This window comes from Marmota monax, unplaced genomic scaffold (assembly GCF_021218885.2).
Source record: "Marmota monax isolate L192 unplaced genomic scaffold, Marmota_monax_Labrador192_F-V1.1 WCK01_AAM20220418_F8-fsc00232, whole genome shotgun sequence".
Lineage (NCBI taxonomy): Eukaryota > Metazoa > Chordata > Mammalia > Rodentia > Sciuridae > Marmota > Marmota monax.
The window spans coordinates 115,857-134,908 of NW_026695232.1; positions in this window are offsets into that span (position 1 = coordinate 115,857).

The window sequence follows — 19,052 nt, forward strand, 5'->3', positions numbered from 1 at the left end:
CAAATAAAATATGAAATAATATGTTGCCAGCAGATCTCAGTACTTGGGCTGTTAATGCAACATGTGTAGGCAAAAGGATGACACAAGGCAGATATTTAGATCCAAAAAATGAAGAGCTGAAGTAATTGTATAAATTAAAGTTTTCAGAACAAATTTTTTTCCTAATTCATATTTGATTATTATCTATGTAAAGACATATATTAATGAGATATTGTGTGATTTATAAGGTATGTATAAGTAAAATAAATGACAAAAATAACACAATCGATAAAGGAAGGAAATCTGTACTTAATAGACTTTGGGAAAATAGTACCACCATGAATGAAAGAAAACACAGTGATAATGGGGTTAATTCCTCAAGAGGCCTCATGATGCTTAAGTGTCTGCACGGAACAACAGAGCTTCTATATTCATAAAAAAGAATCATCATGGCAAACTTACATCACTCCTCTCTCAATAACTATAGACAAAGTGGCCAAAAATGAGTGTGTAGGAGACTTGACCAATGTAGTTTATCCTGTTTAACAACAGAATACACTTTTAAAGTACATGTGAAACATTTGCCAGGGTAAACCATATTGTGGGCCATGAAACAAATAGAAACAAATTGTAAAAATCTGAAGTCAGCCAGGCATGGTGGTGTATGCTTGTAATCCCAGCAACTCGGAAGGCTGAGGCAGGAGGACCACGAGTTCTGAGCCAGCCTCAGCAACATCAAGGTGCTAAGCAACTCAGTGGGACCCTGTCTCTAAATAAAATACAAAATAGGGCTGGGGATGTGTCTCAGTGGCCAAATGCCTTTGAGTTCAATTCCCAGTAAACCCCCCCCCCAACAACAAACAAAAAGAACTGAAATCATACAAAGTATATTCTGTTACTATCGTGAATTTAATCAGAATTCAATACTCAGAAAGTGTTTTTAAAATGTCCAATTATTGGAAATTGAACAATACTTTTCTAAACCTTGAGTCAAAAGAAATCACAATAAAATTTAGGAAATATAAAAATTGAAGCATAACATATTAAATTGGTGGGCAAGCTCAAAAAATGCTTAGAAATGTGTTAAATGTCTATATTTAAAAGATATAAATTAAAATCTGAGCTCCCAGCTTAAGAACTAGAAAAGAAGAATAAATTAAATTTAAAGAGTAAGGCTAGACATTTAAATCAATAGAAGAAAAGAACGAGTCCAGATATTGACCCAACTATTGACTTTTTAAAAGAGATGCCAGTCTGTTCAACATACCATGTTGGAAGAATTGCACATCCTTCTGCAAAACACATATATCTATATATTAGCGGCCCTTGTCTTGCATCACGTACAAGAAATAACTAAAATGCATCACAGACCTAGATGTAAAAACAAACCCCATACAATACCTATGAGAAAACACAGTGACACTTGGAAAGGCAAAGTTTGTTAGGTAGGATATAAAAAACCACACAAACCATTAAAATTCAGGTGTAAGATCAGAATTCCTGCTGTTATTCCTCATCGATGTTGAATTGTATCCTCCTGTGCAATATAACTAAAGAAAAGGTGTGACATATGGAAATTAGGGAAGGAATCAAAATTACTGTTATTCGTAGATAATAGAAATTATCAGGGGCTGGGGATGTGGCTCAAGCGGTAGCGCGCTTGCCTGGCATGCGTGCGGCCCGGGTTTGATCCTCAGCACCACATACAAAGATGTTGTGTCCGCCGAGAACTAAAAAATAAATATTAAAAAACTCTCTCTCTCTCTCTCTCTCTCTCTCTCTCTCTCTCTCTCTCTCTCTCTCTCTCTCTCTCCCACTCTTTCTAAAAAAAAAAAAAAGAAATTATCAGGTAATCTTAAAAAATAGAATTAATCCAAATTCAAAAACTGCAAAAGAGCATAAAATGAACATTAAATAATGAGTTATGTTCCTTTATGCCAGATAGAAATTAAAATTTCCAGTGATAGTGATACCATTCAAAAAGACAAAAAATATATATATTTTGGATGTACTTAGGAGTAAATCTAACAAAATACGTTGGAGGCCTATATCAAAAATGTTACTAGAGACCCACAAAAGTGTCTTCAGCCAAATATGCTGGAGCACAGGAGCAAAGAATCCCATTTCATTGTCCCACACTCAGGCATCCTGGAGAATGGGGCTGTCATTTCATGTCATGGTAGCAGCAGTAACTCTGGTGACAGTCCTCTTGGTGGTCTAGAGGCTGCATGGCATTTCAGCCTCTATTTTGTACTGCTCTTTCCTCCTCTCCTCCTTACACATAAACTCTGATGGAGTATCAGACTGGCTTTATTAATGCCTATTCAAGGGAAAATGCCTGTTAGAAAAAGATCCCTAAGAGATCATAATAATCATTACTATTATCAAATTCTTATTAGGATCCAGGTGCTTTGCATGGATCATCTTATTTCAACCTAGTTACAACCATATAAGTATAATTAGAATGTCTTTTTACAGATGGGGAAACTGCTGCTTAGAATGGTTAACTAAATGAGCCAAAGTCACAGAGTTAGTCCAGGTAGACTGATGAGTTCAGTGTCCAGGCTTTAAGTCACTCTGGTCATGGTTCCAATCATTGCCTGTCAATGGTCCAGTCTCTATAAAGTTATGAATCAGCAGAGTATGGATTCTGGCTCTAATAATTTCAAATCAGGAAAAGAGTGCTATATAAGTATTATAATATTTTCTCAAGAACTTAATACCAAATTTTTTCCTTTGCCCATAGAGAGGACAAATTCTTTTTATTATTCATCTGTAAAAGCACATGGTTTCCTGTTTAGTATTAATTGCCATAAAATAAAAACTGTAGCACTATTTTATTTTCATTTCTTGATTTTATTTTCAAATATTTAGTAGATAAAATGGCTTCTATTCAAGATATATAATATGATCTGATATACATATATATTTGCAATGATTATCATGAACTAATTAACACAACCATTCCCACCTATGCTATATGTTAGATCCCCAGAACTTGTCCTTATAAGGTCTCACCTATAAGTGAGACCATAGAGTATTTGTAGCTACCTTATCCATGGGGGCTGCATTCCAAGACCCCAAGTGGATGCCCAAAGCCACAGATGGTAACAAACCTTAAAGATATTGTGTTTTTTCCTCTACATGGATACTTATGACACTGTCTAATTGATAAATTTGACACAGTAAGAGACTAACAATAGCTAATAATAAAATAGAACAGTTATAACTTGAAATTTGAGGGCAAAACTAGCACCTGTTTTCCCTTCACATTTTCACTGACTGATGATTAATTTTCATTGTACATCTTAGCAATCTTAGCATGTGATTTTTTTTTTCTTTCCTAACTAAGAACTTTGACCTTCTCATTAAAGGAAGCACTTTATGGCTTTTCCTTAGAATGTTAGCACTGCCAGAATTATACCTCTGTGCTTTGGGGCCTATGATTAAGTAAAATAAATGTTACTTGACCATCAGCATGGAGACACCGTGGCAGTGGATCTGATAACCTCGACATCTACAAAGTGAGTAGTGAGTGAGTAGCACATGCTGTTTGGATATGCTGGACAAGAGGGTGATTCTTGGTCCAGGTAGGATGAAGCAGGATGGTGTGAGGTTTTATCATGCTACTTAGAATGGCACACAATTCAAATCTTATGAATTTTATTTCTGGAATTTTCCATGTAGTATTTTCAAACCATGGTAGACTACAAATAAATGAAACCGTGGAAAGCAAAACTGCAGCAGGGGGGGAATTACTATATGTAGTTTTGTGATTCTCCAACACAAGGTTATAGGCATGACTCTACCTCACTACTGGAAATACAAAGATAAGTGAACAATGACTTCATGGCAAAATAATGATTTCAAATTTAATCATCTTATAAATTCTAGAGAACCTTTCAGATCAATCTTCTTGAATTAGAGTTACAAAAACACAAGCCACTGTAGAGCTCAATAACATTTTAGCAATTCATTAAATTATATCAGTTAGAAAGAATATTGTGTTGTTATAGATTATCAGGACAAGTTATTCTTTTTTTTCTGGGTCTGAGGATTGAACCTAGGGGTACTTTACCACTGAGCCATATCCCTAGTTCTTTTTAATCTTTTATTTTTAGACAGGGTCTCTGTAATTTGCTTAGGGCATCACTAAGTTGCTGAGGCTGGCTTTGAACTTGTGATGCTCACCTCAGCCTCCCAAGTGGCTGGGATCATAGGAGTGCACCATGGTGTCCAGCAACTTATTCATATTTTGAATTCTCACAAAAATAACCACGGATACATTAGCTCTTCAGAAATGCTCTTTGATGGATCTTTATTTTAATCACCCTTCCTTAATGATCTGGTAAATTATGTAAAGAACAATAAATTTTATCTCCTCTGACAAAAGATCTAAATCTTTCTTAATTGCTTTCTATATAGTGCAGTCAACATTTTTAATGGTGGACAATCTTTTCTTTTGAATGTCAGACAGTCCATTATAAGAATTTCAAGAATTTTGTGCTTGTATCCTTCTAAATTAATCATACTTTTTTTGAACTCAGTGTCTCACTCATATAATTTAGAACAAAAATTGAATTGTTTTATATTGCTGTATATCTGTACAATACCTCAATTATACGTGATTTTTAAAAATATATGGTTGCATTAAAATTGTACATGATAGTGAGATTAATTATGCCATTTCATACATGCATACATAATTTGATCAATCTCATTTCCCAGTACCTTTCCTTTTCTTTTCCTCCTCTCTCTGCCTTATGCTTTATGCTACTGACCTTTCTATTATTGTTGTTTCTTTTAAATATTTTTATTAATGAATTATAGTTATACATAATATTGAGGCTCATTTTGACAATCATAACATGCATGGAATTTAATTTGCTCTATTTCAGTCCCCATTCCCACACCTACTCCCTCCCTCCATTTCTTCCTCTACTGGTCTTCCTTCTATTTATTTATTGTTTTGTAAATTAGCACTTTATAGATATAGAAAGGTGCAATTCACTTTGATATATTTATATATGTACATAACATAATTTGGTCGACTTTAGTCTGTGCTTCTCCCTTTTGCCATCGCTTCCCCATATCCCTTCATCTCCGTCTTCTACTCCACTGATCTCCCTTCTATAACCGTTTTTCCCTTATTTGTGAAAATTTGGCTCTGGATTTTTCATATTAGAGAAAACATTAACTTTCTTAGACTTGCTTATTTAACTTAGCATGATGTTCTTTCTTCAGTTCCACCATTTACCAGGAAGTGCCATAATTTCATTCTTCCTTATGTCTGAATAAAACTCCATGTGTCTACATATCACATTTTATTCATTCATCTGTTGATGGGCACCTGGACTTGTTCCATGGCTTGGCTATTGTGAATTGTACTGCTATAATTATTGATGTGTCTGTATCAATATAGCATACTGATTTTAATTATTTCGTATTAATACTAAGAAGTGAGATAGCTGGGTAATATGGTAGTTCCGTTCCTAGTCTTTGCGGAGTCTCCATACTGCTTTCCAGAGTGGATGTACTAATTTTCAGTTCCACAATGTATGAGTATAGTTCCCCACATCCTCACCAGTATTTAGCATTATTTGTATTCTTGATAATTGTTACTATAGCTGGAATGAAATGAAATTTCAATGTAGTTTTGATTTTCAATTTCCTGTTTGGTAGGGATATTCAACATTTTTTCAAATATTATTGGCCATTTATATGTCTTCTTTTAAAGAGTGTCTGTTTAGTTTTTTTTTTTTAAGAGAGAGAGAGAGAGAGAGAGAGAGAGAGAGAGAGAGAGAATTTTAATATTTATTTTTTAGTTCTCGGCGGACACAACATCTTTGTTTGTATGTGGTGCTGAGGATCGAACTCGGGCCGCACGCATGCCAGGCGAGCGCGCTACCACCTGAGCCACATGCCCAGACCCTGTTTAGTTTTTTTTTTTTTTTTTTTTTTTTTTTTTTTTTTTGCCTATTATTGTTTTTTTTTTCTTTTGGTGTTAAGATTTTTAAATTATTTATATATTTTGGATATGAGGAGTAGCTGTGAGAGGAGTAGCTGGAAAAGATGCTGTCTCATTCTTGAGGCTCTTTCTTCATCCTCTTAATTGTTTTCTTTGGAGGCTTTTTAATTTGATGCCATCCCACTTACTGATCTTTGGTTTTATTTCTTGAGCTTTAAGAGTCTTGTTAAAGAAGTTGGTGCCTATTCCATCATATTAGAGTGGAGAGTCTATGTCTTCTTCCAAGAGTTGCAAATTGTCCTGTCTAATTCCTAGGTCTTTGATACACTCTGAGTTGACTTGTGCAGGGCAAGAGATAGAGATCTAGTTTCATTCTTCTACCTATGGGTATCCAGTTTTCCTAGCACCATTTGTTTAAAAAAAAAAAAAAGACTGTCTTTTCTCCAACATATGTTTTTGCACTTTGTCAATTATCAGATGAATATAAGTATGTGGATGTTTCTCTGTGTCTATTTTGATGTCAATACCAGGCTGTTTTTGTTGGTATAGCTCTGTAGTACAATTTCAGATTAGGTAATTAGGTATTGTATTGCTTCCTGCATTGCTCTTCTTGCTCAGGATTGCTTTGGCTATCTGGAGTCTCTTATTCTTCCAAATGAATTTAAGGCTGTTTTTTTTATAGTTCTGTAAAGAATACAATTGGTATTTTGATGAGAATTGCATCAAATCTGTACATTGCTTATGGCCATTTTTTACAATATTAATTCTGCCCATCCAAGAACATGGTGGGTGGGGGGGGAGTGTCTTTCCATCTTCTAAGGTTTCTTCAATTTCTTTCTTCCACGTTCCATAGTTTTTTGGTAGAGTTCTTTCACTTACATGGTTAGATTAATTTCTAGTTTTTTATTTTGTTTGTTTATTGTTTGTTTTAATGGATTTTATTTTTTAAATACATGATAGCAGAATGCATTATAATACTTATCATACATAAAGAGCATAATTTCTCATATATTTGTTTGTATATAAAGTATGTTCACACCAATTCATATGTTTGTTTTTGAGGTTATTGTGAAAGTGTTGATTTTTCTGATTTCTTTCTCAACAGAATCACTGTTGGAATACAGGAAAGCTATGGATTTTTGAGTGTTGATTTTCTATCCTGCTGCTTTGCTGAATTTGATTATCAGCTCTAAAAGTTTTCTGATTAAAGTTTTTTGGGTCTTCTATATATGAAAGTAGCTACTGCTGCTTCCTTTTGGTCTCTATTTGCATGATAATTTTTTCCATTCTTTCATTGTAAGCCAATGGCTGTCTTACCCTATAAGAGGTGTCTATGGGATCAGTTGTTGATGTATTATGGACTGTTTGGGATGGCTTGTTCCCCTGCTTTTTCATATTGTTTGTATTTTCACCTGTCTGCTGTTCTGATTAGTTCTTCTACTTTTATGCAAGGTACTATTCAGTGAGCTTATTTCTCATAAGTGACCCAGGAGGAGCAAATATCCAAGTATTGATATTCCCGTTCAACATGTATCCTCTGCTAAGCCCAATATCACCACCATTTGAAATAAAATACTAAGCTCAATTAGGAAAAAAAAAACCTTATTAAAATGTTCTTCAGAGATTCTCTAATTCGATTATAAAATTGTAGTAATGTTATTAAGTAGGTTGAGAAATTAATAAATATAGAAAAATTACTATTATACTACATAAGGCTTGAAAAGGGAAGAAGAAAACGAGGCAGAGAAAAAGATAGAAAAAATAATACAAATCAAGATAGAAAAGACAATAATGGGAGGGGTATTTGAAGTAGGAGCAGGTAACGCAATAGGGAAAAGAGAGACTAAGGGGAGCCTGTGTGAACCTAGCCAGTAGTGCAAAGTTAGAAAGGATTATTTCAGTTAATACTGCAAAAAAAAATTAGAAGAAATATAATCATTTGTGTTGAGGTGTGCAATATAGACTAAAAGAGAACATCTATTGTTTCAATATGAAAAGTAATATTTGTAAGATCAAAATTTACATTACAGCTATTTATAGTAATTCATGCCAAGGTGGGAGATTTCTGACTGAGTTCTCCTGTGTTGGATTTCATCCGTATTTGGAATCTTTAAAGATTAGCACAACTCCTTGGCTTTGCTCTGAGTTTCCTTGTGTGTAGAGATAGTGATCCCACCAATTCACCTCTGATATAATTCTCTGAGGCCCATTCTAATCTTTGCTGTGTCCATGTACCTACTAGCTTTTTGTTGGGTTAGAAGAGATGGTCCCTAATTGTCTGTGGGTTAGCAGCCAGGGTATTTCCTGTTACGAGTGCGGTTTTGTATGCTCTCCTATGAAAATGTTTCATGTATCAATTCAGGGCAAAAACTCTGAGAAATGCAGTTTGGGCTCCCCTGTGTATAGTTTGAAGGCTTGAAGTGTGTGGATGCAGTTGCCTAAGGTAGAATTACTGTATTCTGTTTAATGTGGGGTTGGGTGCCTGTAGTGGGGGTTGGGGTGGGTCTGCAGCCTTCTTTGGAGTTCACAGGTTGCAGGTCAGGTGTGAACACACTGGGTGGAGGTTGGTGTCTGTTGGATGCTTCTCTGTAAGCCCCTTTGCGGGGTGTACTGCCTTTGTGAATGTGCTGAGGTTCTCCATTGGCGCTGGGGGTTATCCCCAGGAAATGCCTTCTGTGGGTCTGTGCATCTGTCTGAATGAGAATTGTATTAATTGGCAACTCTGGGACTTCAGTTGTGTGCCTTCCTAGAGATTCTGGGACACCGGAGCTACTTGTCTGTTTGCTACAGTTTTCTTTCAGCTGGTGCCTGTTTGTAAACCCAGAGGCCTGAGACTGCATGCTTAGAGGGTGCTGCATCTGCTGGTGGCTGTTTCTGTTGAACACAGGAGCCCGGGGTTCAGGGCTCAAGGTTGTCACTGCTGTGGGACACTCTGTGCCTGGCCCCTTCTATAGGAGCTTATTTGTAGTGGCATAGAGTTGGTGACTATCTGCAATTGTGAGACCTGTGAATGCAGATATTTTGTGGGTAGTGTGTGACACAGAAGCCTCTATCCTGGCTGATGTACATCAGATAGAGTGTCAGGTGGCACAGCTTCATCTGATCTCCTCCAGCGGGTGGTTGTGCATCCCTAAACTCCTCCTCCCTTCCGCTGGGGCTTCTGTAGTGGTGCTAAATGCTTACTGGCTGTGGGGCTGCAGGGCCTGTGAGTACTGGCTGTCTTGGGCAGTCTGTGGCACAGAAGCCTCTGCCTTAATTGCTGCAGATCACCAGGGTTTTACTTATCACCATGATAGGGGTAGGGTGTTAGTTGAACTGTCTTCACCTGAGCTCTTGTACAGACTGTGAGGAGCACTGAATTGGGGCAAGCACTCACCAGGAGCGATTCGCTCTTGGATCAGCTCTAACTTCCCTTGCCCTCAGTGGTGAGGGGAGGGGTTTTGGTTGTCTCAGCTATGGATTATTGAGACAATACATTTCAGGGCTATACCTTATGGTTTTGTTTTCTTACTGTCTGTAGGTTGTAAGGTATTGGTTTAATTTCTTCTGGGAGCCTGGCTAGCTGTGCCCTACCCAGAACAGCTTTCAGCCCACAATTTGGTCTACACTATTTGATCTCCTTCACTGTCTTTCCTGATCCTGGCCCATTTTAACTTAGTCTGCTTTTTTTTTTTTAGAGATAATTTTTTAATATTTATTTTTTAGTTTTTGGTGGACACAACATCTTTATTTTATTTTTATGTGGTGCTGAGGATAGAACCCAGCACCCCGCGCATGCCAGGCGAGCGTGCTACCGCTTGAGCCACATCCCCAGCCCTTGGTCTGCTTTTCTTTCCAACTGTTGTTAAGGAAGTAAGCTCCTGGGCTTTCCTCTCCTTCTTTCTCTTTGCTACCCCTCTCCCTAGCCCTACTTGGGTTCAAGGTCAAGGAATTTTGTCCTTATTTTCTGCTCTGGTAACCAAATTCTAAGTCTCCTCAAGTCTCAAGATGTTGAATATTGAATTTTAAAGTATTGACTCTGTCACCCCCTCTTTGGTCAGCTGTTCTTTCATTGATTTATTTCTGAACTGTGGAGGGGTTGAGGGTTGCTACCTAGATCTGCTCTACAATCTACTAAGTCTAAAAATTCTTTTTGAAATTTTTAAAGATTTATCTCAGTAAGTGAGGGCACTATTCTCAGATGTGGGGACTTCAACATCTGTAGGGAACACCCCAGAACCCAGGGGTATAGGAAAAGACATTGAAAAGCACAGGCTTAAACAAAAAAGACTGAAATTCACAGATGCCAGTATGATCTTGTCTCAATTATACTTTCCAAGCACTTTTTAAAACTTTTCTATAACACTTTTTTATAAATACATGTGTGTGTGTGTGTGTGTGTGTGTGTGTGTATGATTTTTGATGACTTCTTAGGGGGAGGGAAGTATTACTTTGACAAAGTACCAGTCACTACAGTCAAGTCACTACATGCTTAATTGCATATAAGAGAAAATTTGTTTAGTGTCTAATGTTTATTATGTATTTTATATTTTCAGAATAATTTTACTATTTTCCTCCTTTTTGTGGCAGTTTAAATCTGAACATGAAAATAGTTTAGGGAAAAAAACAAAAAACAGGAAAATGAAAAAATAAAAACTATTAAATAGTATTTTCCTGCAGAAAGTTTCACTGTATAACAATTAAACATATAAAATCTACCAGTGAACGATTGTACTGGTCAAGACTTTCTATTGCAACTCACAATAAAACAAAAACACAAACAAAAAACAAATGTGGCATATATACACAATGGAATATTACTCAGCAATAAAAGAGAATAAAATCATGGCATTTGCAGGTAAATGGATGGCATTGGAGAAAATAATGCTAAGTGAAGTTAGCCAATCCCAAAAAGATAAATGCTAAATGTTTTCTCTGATATAAGGTGACTGACTCATAGTGGAGTAGCCAGGGGGAGCATAGGAGGAATAGATGAATTCTAGATAGGGCAGAGAGGTGGGAGGGGAAGAGAAGGGGCAGAGGTTTAGCAATGATGGTGGAATGTGATGGACATCATTATCCAAAATACGTGTATGAAGACACAAATTGGTGTGAACATACTTTATATACAGAGATATGAAAAATTGTTCTCTATATATGTAATAAGAATTGTAATGCATTCCACTGTCATGTATTTTAAAAATAAAATCAATTAAAAACAAACAACAAAAAAAACCATTTGAACCCATTTAAGGTTTAAAATTTTTAAAAAGAAAGAAAGAAAAGTCCTTATATTGACTTAGGAGACTCAGTAGCAATACAATTGCTATGGGCTTTATTCAAAACTCTATCTAAGGTCCTAGGTAAGTTCCAGTCTCTCTGTTCCCCCTACTACACCCCACCTCTGTTTTAATCTCAGTACTTTATGAAATTTCTGTCCCCCCTGCAAATGGCAGCCTTACTATTCACTGTTACCACAGTCCTGGGGAAAATAGCCCATTTCTTTCCTGATAAACCTAGACAAGATACCAAATTGATTCAAGTTTATGAGGCTTTGAATTGTATGGCAAAGGTCTCATATTCCTTGAACCACAAGAGGTGAGCTGGAATATTTGTTATATCTATTCAATGCATAAGGAAATTAAGAAAAATAAAGTAACTTGTGTATATTCACATAGCATGCTTGGGTACTCACACTCAGGTTTTTTTTTTTTTTTTCATTTCAGAAACTATCTTATTTTTAAGGGCTCTCTGAGGGGAATAAAGAATACACCATTTCAACAGAAGAATAAAAGGAAGCATGAGTTTCAGCTTTCTCTGGATGATTTACCAGCTAGCACTATGGAAATGTTGCCATTCAGAGTATTGATGATCCCTCAGTCAACCAAGCACTCTTGTTCATTGATACAGAAAAGGTAGTATAGAATACATGGAGAGACAAAAAGTCCACACATTCATTTTACGTAGTTGAGATCTATTTTAAATATTTTCAACAGAATTATGAGAGAGATGCTAAAGGACTGGAGAAGAGAGAATATAGTGGCTCAGATGTGCAGGGAGTCAATATATAGTTGGGCAATTGTAAAAGTCCCTGGACAGTGACAGTGTGTGAATTTGGTGAATGTATAAAACTGGTCTTGAAAAAGTAGAGTTGGCATACATTCTAAAAAATATAAAAGCAACATGTGATCAAAGTTTTTATGAAGGAATGGCCAAAGAAATTTTGGGTAGAAATTTTAAAAAATTGTCTGGAATTATTTATTGTGGAATTATACAAGTTATTTCTATTCTCTAGTAATCATTCATTATCTGTAAAAAATATATATCTTGTAATTTCAATTTCCCTCATAATGTTAATGATATCTTATGACACTGTGTGAAATATACTATATAAATCAATTTACATTCCTCTAAATAATCCCACTGTGCAGGCCCTTGCATTTTAGGATTCTCTATGATGCAGACTCCTGTAATTTAAAGGATGGCCATCATCAGTAGTTTTGACAAGTATCAAAATTGTTTTAAAAGTATGAAAATTGTTTTAAAATGCAAAATATTAGGCTCCACAATAGACATAGTTGAGAAGATCAACATTTGAACAAAATTCTTGATTTATTTGTGAATTAAATTTTAGAAGCTACAATATACAGCTATTAGTATTTTCTTTCTTTTTTTTTACAGAAATCAAATCAAACAACTATAACAATCTGTTCAGTATCAATCAGCTAAAATGTGATGGAGAATAGTTTTATCCAAGGGACTGTGGCTCAGGGGTCATGCTCTTATTGACTGATGCTCTTAGTTTGCAGATTCTTACAAATTTGTGTAGTAGATAAATAGGAGATTAAGTTGGGAAAGGAAGCATAATAGGATTGTACACGGTTGCATTGCAGCCTAAGAATTTATTCTTAGGGGAATTGATGTTTCCAAATTATTTAAAGCTGAGACAATAGAAGAATTCTCTTCTGTTCAACTAAAAAATAGCCAGGTAGTGAGCAATAAAAAGATAGTTTTATTATGAGTATAAAGATATATGTGTCAAGATACCACAAAAATATTTTGAGTGATTTTTTCCATCATTTGCCACAAGAATATTAATTTTTTACTTCTTTCTTAAAGGGAAATATAAAGACAATTCAACAATATTCCCTTCCTATCCTTAAAATACTTTGAAAATACATAAAATATTTTTAAAAACAATATATGATTTCCATATGCCCTCACACCTTGTTTAATTTCAACTCTTCTTTAATATGATCTGTTTTAGTTAGTTTTTACATTGCTATGACCAAAACACCCATTAAGAACACCTAAGGGAGAATAGTTTATTTAGAGCTCATGGTTTCAGAGGTCTCAGTCCACAGAGAGCTGATTCCATTGCTCTGGGACCAAAGTAAGACAGCATATCAAGGCAGGAGGGCAGATCAGAGGGAGACAGCTATCCTCATGGTGTATCAGGAAGCAGAGAAAGAAATAAGGGAAGGAGCCACAGGGAAGATTCTCCCTTCAGGGCACTCACCCAGTGACTGACCTCCTCCAGCTATGCTCCACCTGCCCACAGTTACAGTCAGTCCATTTAAACTAGGATGAGCTGATTAGGTTACAGCTCTCACAATCCAGTCATTTCACCTGTGAATATCACTACATTAATACAGGAGCTCTAGGGGGACAGGTCATATCCAAACTATAACCTAATGCCTGATATTTGTTGACCAAATCTACTTCTAGATGATATCAAAAGTTAACTAGTCTTTCTATCAGTGTAATTCAGTCATCTTTTGTTTTTATGGTTTGACCAAACTACTGTTTATATTAAGTTGTTGGCTGACTCTTTTTTGGGAGGGGGTATGTAACCAGGCATTGAAACTCAGGGACACTGGACCATTGAGCCACATTCCCAGCCCTATTTTGTATTTTATTTAGAAACAGGGTCTCACTGAGTTGCTTTGGGCCTTGCTAAGTTGCTGAGGCTGGCTTTGAACTCACAATTCTCCTGCCTAAGCCTCCTGGGTCCCTGGGATTACAGGCTTGCACCACTTTGTCTGGCTAAATTGTTGGCTAACTCTTTTTTTTTTTTTTTTTTTTTTTTTTAATTTTTTTTTATTGGTTGTTCAAAACATTATAAAGCTCTTGGCATATCATATTTCATACATTAGATTCAAGTTGGTTATGAACTCCCAATTTTACCCCAAATACAGATTGCAGAATCACATCGGTTACACATCCACATTTTTACATAATGCCCTATTAGTAACTGTTGTATTCTGCTACCTTTCCTATCCTCTACCATCCCCCCTCCCTCCCCTCCCATCTTCTCTCTCTACCCCATCCACTGTAATTCATATCTCTCCTTGTTTATTTTCCCATTCCCCTCACAACCTCTTATATGTAATTTTGTATAACAATGAGGGTCTCCCTCCATTACCATGCAATTTCCCTTTTCTCTCCCTTTCCATCCCACCTCATGTATCTGTTTAATGTTAATCTTTTCTTCCTGCTCTTACTCCCTGCTCTGTTCTTAGTTGCTCTCATTATATCAAAGAAGACATTTGGTATTTGTTTTTTAGGGATTGGCTAGCTTCACTAAGCATAATCTGCTCTAGTGCCATCCATTTCCCTGCAAATTCTATGATTTTGTCATTTTTTAGTGCTGCGTAATACTCCATGGTGTATAAATGCCACATTTTTTTTATCCATTCATCTATTGAAGGGCATCTGGGTTGGTTCCACAGTCTAGCAATTGTGAATTGTGCTGCTATGAACATCGATGTAGCAGTATCCCTGTAGTACGCTCTTTTAAGGTCTTCAGGGAAAAGTCCAAGAAGGGCTATAGCTGGGTCAAATGGTGGTTCCATTCCCACAGAAGTAGCAGTTTCTCCATTGCCTTAGATCAGCCTTAGTAATGTGATTAGATCAACGAGAGTGAATTCTATGTAGGATTGCTATCATATGAATATTTTATTCCCCATACTTTTTTCTTATAATATAGTTCTGATTTAGCTTGTTAAAAGGTTTAATAATTTGGGATTCTTGTTTTGGATAAACACAGAGGATTCAGTTGTCAGCAACAGGATTAGAATACTTTTAGCAAGTTTATTTATCTTACAGAATGACACCGAGCAGATTTGAACTGTAGTTTATCTATGTCCCCTTGCCTTTAAAAAAGTGGTCCATACTTTTTTGTATAACACCTATTTCATTGACAATACTAACTATAATGAGTCTATTTTAAAATCATGACAAAAATATATTCTCTCTTCCCTCTAAATAATAAGAATGAGACATATCCTGAAATTCTGAAATAGAGCACCTTTCATAGACAGTTTCTGTTAAGAGAGCAACATCCATTTTGTCTTTAGCAACTGGTCTTTAACACTTACATGAAGGACACTTAAAAATACCTACATCTTGTCTCCAATTTCAGAGATTGAGATCTGAGTAAATATACGGGTTGGGCCAGACATTTTGTTTTCTGAAATGTTTTCAGTAATACTAATTCAAGTGAATTTAGAGTTGAGGATAGCCTATAACATATACATTCAAGGCTTTCAAATAGTGGAGAGGCTGATGGGTTGAAAGATCAGAGAAACAGAGGGGCCCCCAAATTTCCATTTTCTACAACACTTCTTTCCATTTACATATTAATCTATCATATTTTTCATAGCATACAAAGCTCAGGTGTATTTATTCCACATTAAATATTTACCCCGTCCTTTGTGCTAAAAATCAGACATTTATTTGTATTCTCACAATTCTTTTTATTTCTAACAAAATTAATTGCATTGACCTAATCAGTTAAGTTTGTTTCTTAATAAGAAGATAGAAAAAGTAGTGTTAATGAGATAAATTTAAAAAAACCTTGCCACCCTTTTTTTTTCATTATAAAAGATCAGGAATCTTAATACAATATTTTAACATTCAAATTAATTGAAAAATTTATCTGTAATGCTAGTATTTTAAAGATGTGGGTGTTAAATAAAATTTGTGACTGGCTATTGATTTGGACTAGGTCCTTGTATTAAGTCCAGCAAGACCAAGGTAGAGTTTAATTACAGCAGCTGAGCTTTAGTTAATTGCAGGATACTTTGTAACCAATTAACCAATTAAGCTGTCTGCACACATCACTATTGTTTTGTACAAATGCTGTCAGATCATACTCTTGGGGGAAGTTCTCAGAACCTCTTTTGGTTCTGGGAGCTGATTGGCAAATAGCTTCTTCTTGGATTGCTGTTGTTCCCGTAAACTCATTTGGTCTAACAAACTTTCTGGATTTTTCTCAGGAAATTTCCTTCTATGAATTAGCAAGATCCAAAACAGTTTCAGCAACCCCTGAGACTATCAAGTAAACAGGCTTGTTACCCACTGAGCCTTCAACTCAGTGTTTTGCTGTATTTGGAGATCCTAGGTAAGTTCTTTCCCTAATTCTGAAGCTTCATAGGTTTGTGGTTTGAGCTATCAAATTTTATTTGGATGATTTTTTTTCCTAATCTGAAGTGGGTTCCAAAATTAGAGAAACTGAAAGGAGTTTGGTAGAAGTAAGGTTGTGAGAACATGGGGAAATGTGGTTCATTTTGATAGTGATGGGTCATAAAAGGTCCCCAGAGGGAAAAAAAGGGGACCTCAACTCAGCTGTGACAGATTTCTGACTTATACCACAGGATGGAATTTCAGAAGGCATCTAAAGAGGCACAGATAGAGGAAAGCAAGGAATTTTTTTTTTCAGGAAAGCAAATGATAGAGCAGGATACCTATTCAACAGGAGAGAGGTCATGGGAGCTTGCAAGGGAGACTTGATTTTGGAGTTTCAGACATTTTTTAAAAAGGGATCTTTATAAATGGTGAACATGAGAAGTCTGTGGGGTGGTATCAGTTTAATTAGCTCAATTCTTTTGATCCTGCAGGAGGTCACAGCTGTCGGATTCTTCTCAGAATCTTTAGGCTGACCTTATCTAGTTTATTAACTTGGACTATATATGTAGGCCATGGGTTTTAAACAGTATGTCTCTCTAGGCTTCTTTTAATGAGTCTAAACATACATTTTATAAACAAAGTATATAGGTACTAATTAACTGAACTTAGAGGACCCTAAGTTATAGTGGGCTTTTTAAGACTTCAGGCCTCAGAAAAAACAATCTTGGGAAGAAAAGGTGAAGGTGTTCACGGAGTTTTTAGATTTAAAGCTACACAGTCCCAGAGGGGGAAGATGGCGGAGCAGAGACAGGAAGCATGGCCCTCCAGTCCCATAGCACCAGACTTACAAATCAGGAGGACTGCTCCTCAGCAAGGTCCGTAACAAAGGACCCTTGCTGAAACATAATGTCTAACTGTAATAATAGTTTAAAAAATTCATAGAACTACAGAAAGTCAGTAACTTGAGCATAAGAAAGAATGCCTTAGAAATACACCTGCTTCCACCACCAGCAAAGCAGAGCAAGTAACAGAGACAAAAGAGACATGTGGCTGGTGGATAATGGAATTAGAAAACAAAGAAAAATCAACTTATAGAATCCTGTGGTTTACAGAGGAAGGCTGTTTTAATGGACACAGAGTTGGTAGGGTTAGTGTCTCAATGAAAACAAATCCAGAGTGCTCTGCTGAGGTCAAAATATCCCATGGGTCAGCAAGGCTTCCAAGAGTACTGTGCAGAAAGCCCCCCAACACCCAAATGGGCAACCTTCTGTGAGCATGGAGCACACTGGCAGAGGGGGAAAACATTCCCAGGAGCTGAAAGCTGTCCTCAGCCATGTTGTACAGGTGTGTGGAGAGAGAGAGAGAGAGAGAGAGAGAGAGAGAGAGAGAGAGAGAGAGAGAGAGAGAGATTGGCAAGGGCATGGGGGGACTCATAAAGGAAGTTACCAGCAGTCAACAAACAAGTTCCCAGATTGTGTGTGAACCCAAGAGACTGAAAGAGGCACAAAGAACATTTTACCTTGACCATTGGGCCTCTGGATCCCAAGCAAAGCAGAATAATCCCATCAGAGCTGGCACCCCATAAGAACTATTGTTCGTACACTGACTGCAGCCACACAAGCATATTGCACTTCCAGGCAGATACTCAGATTACACAATTCATCAGCATTCCCCAGTCTATCCCACCAGTACTGGGAGACTGGAAGCAGAGAGCTACCACACCTGATTGGCAGCTACATGAGGAACACAAGGACAGTAGTCAAAAGTACAGAGCTGAAAATAAAGACTGAAAATCCATCCCTGCTAACTACAGTGGAGACACCCTTTATCTCTCATTAATTTATTTTCTTTTTTCCTTCATATTTCTTTTTAAAAATTCTTTAAAAATTTTGTTTTTAATTTGTTCAACCATTTTATCATATTGTATTATTTTTCACCTTTTTTCATTAGATATGATTTTGTTTGTGGGGGGGGGGTTGTGTATGCTCTCACTGCACACATAGGTTTAAACACACACACACACAAAAAAATACACATATAACTTATGCATTAATAGCTTTCTCCTGCACATGTTCATGATTTAGCCTAGGTTACACTTACATGTGCTATAATTATATGAGTGTTTCAATCTTACTTTTGCTGGTTCCTTTATTCTTAGATTCTGGGCCCTCTTCTCTCCCCTTGTTCACTATTTCCCCTCAGTAAGAGCTAATGTCTCTCAATCTCTCCTCTTCTCTCTTTTTTTTTCAGTACTTTCAGTTAATTTACTATTTCTTCTTTACAGCTGACAGCTACTCACTTTTTCCTGCCTCTCCTTTGATAACTTTTTAAAACACTTCAAACATTCTCTTCCTACCTTATTTTCTTGCTTAAGAAACTGTAGTAGCACTACATAATATAAATTACATAGACGATGCGATTTCTACCCCATTCAAATGTCTTTATTGATATAATGGACAATATAGACTCCTGCTTTTGAATGCCTGATCTAATTCAGAGATTTCATTATTGACACTTTTAAATGCTGACTCCACCATTCCTATGTAGTGATAATTAGTATTATAGATGTCAAAGTGGACACTAAACATTTATCTTCATACTGTATTGATGATGTTAGTGTAATTCTTGGATTTCATTGTTGACACTTTTAAATGCTGACTCCACCATTCCTATGTAGTGATAATTAGTGTTATAGATGTCAAAGTGGACACTAAAC